The following is a 2,068-nucleotide window of genomic DNA, read 5'->3' on the forward strand; positions in this document are numbered from 1 at the left end:
TGATGAAAGGCAAAAGGAGACAGCAGCAGAAAGCTTCGTCTTTCTGTCTCTTCTTTCTGTCTCTTTCTTTTTTTTATTTTTTATTTTTTTATTTTTTTATTTTTTTGTTTCTCTCTTCTCTCTTTCTCTTTTCTTTTTTTCTTTCTGTCTCTCTCACTTCTTTCTTTTTTTTATTTTTTTATTTTTTTTATTTTTTTATTTTTTTATTTCTTTCTCTGTCTTTGTTGCGGCTGCATAAGGGGGCCCCCCAGGGGGCCCCTATCTGTGCTGCATTTGTGGGCCCCCTATAAGGGGGCCCCCATCTATCTATTTGCTGCTGCTGCTGCAGCAGCAGCTGCAGCAGAAGCAGCTGCAGCAGCAGCAGCAAATAGATAGATGCCGCTGCAGCAGCAGCTGCAGCAGCAGCAGCAGCAGCAGCAGCAAGAAGTGTTAGTTAGCTGCTGCAGCTCTTACTTCTTCTGTGTGCCAGTATACAAAGACCTGCTGCTTTTTTCTGGCTGCAGCAGCAGCAGCAGCAGCAGCAGGATCAGCATTTTTATCTCCCGCATCCCCGTCAGCTGCTGCAGCCGCCGCTCCACCTCCAGCAGCAGCAGCAGCAGCAGCAGCAGCAGCAGCAGCAGCAGCAGGATCAAGAGGAACTACCTTTTGTCTATAAACCCCCAAAACTTCGTTGCCTGACGGCAGCAACCACACCCCTCTCCCTTTTGGTTTGCTGCAGCAGAAGCTGCCGCTGTAGCTGCTGCCGTCGCTCCACACCCACTGCCCCCGCACAAACTCCCCAAACACCCACTCTCCTTTTAGCTGAAACACACCAGCAGCAGCAGCAGCAGCAGCAGCAGCAGCAGCAGCAGCAGCAGGGGGTGAAGAGGGGGCGCAGCAGCAGCGGCAGCAGCAGAGAAAAAGGAATAACAGCAAAAACACAGCAGCAGCAGCAGCAGCAGCAGCAGCAGCAACAACTACAATGTGTGCGATAGCAGCTGCTGCAATAGCAGCAGCAAATGCAGCAGCAGCAACTGTATATGCTGCTGCTGCTGCTGCTGCTGCTGCTGTTGCTGCTGCTGCTGCTGCTATTGTACATCTATGAGGGCTTATATCATCATAAAAACAAAACAAAAAAAAAACAAAAAAAACAAAAACAAAAACAACAAAAGGAAGTAATATATAAACAAATAAATAAACAAATAAATAAATAAATAAATAAATAAACAAATAAATAAACAAACAAAAAAACAAAAAGTAAAATTACGTTTTGTTTGTTTTCTTTGTATCTATAGGTGCCTTGGCCGTGGTAGCATCCCTCACCATAAAAACAACAAAAAAAAAACAGAAAAAAAACAAAAAAAAAACAAAAAAAAACAAAACAAAAACAAAACCAACAAAAGAAAGTAATAAACAAACAAATAAACAGACAAAAAAACAAAAAGACAGACAAAAAAACAAAAAACAAAATTACTTTTTGTTTGTTTTCTTTGTATCTATAGGTGCCTTGGCCGTGGTAGCAGCCATCGCTCCACAATAAAAAAAACAAAAAAAAACAAAAAAAAAACAAAAAAAAACAAAAAAAAAACAGAAAAAAACACAACAAAAACAAAACCAACAAAGCAAATGAATAAACAAACAAATAAACAAACAAAAAAACAAAAAAACAAAAAACAAAATTACTTTTTGTTTGTTTTCTTTGTATCTATAGGTGCCTTGGCCGTGGTAGCAGCCATCGCTCCAGTCTCCATAATAAAAGTCTCCATTTGCAAACCGCCGAACACCCACGCCCTCACGCACCCCACACACAAACTCTCCTGCAGCAGCAGCAGCAGCAGCAGCAGCAGCAGCAGCAGCAGTATGAGTATCAGCAGCAGCAGCAGCAGTATGAGTATCAGCAGTAGCAGCAGCAGCAGCAGCAGCAGAAGCAGAAGCACTCTATTAGCAACCGCCGAACACCCACGCCCTCACGCACCCCACACACAAACTCTCCTGCAGCACCACCACCACCACCACCACCACCACCAGCACCAGCACCAGCACCAGCAGCAGCAGCAGCAGCAGCAGCAGCAGCAGCAGCAGCAGCAGC

This window comes from Eimeria mitis, genomic scaffold (assembly GCF_000499745.2).
Source record: "Eimeria mitis Houghton genomic scaffold, Emh_scaff625, whole genome shotgun sequence".
Lineage (NCBI taxonomy): Eukaryota > Apicomplexa > Conoidasida > Eucoccidiorida > Eimeriidae > Eimeria > Eimeria mitis.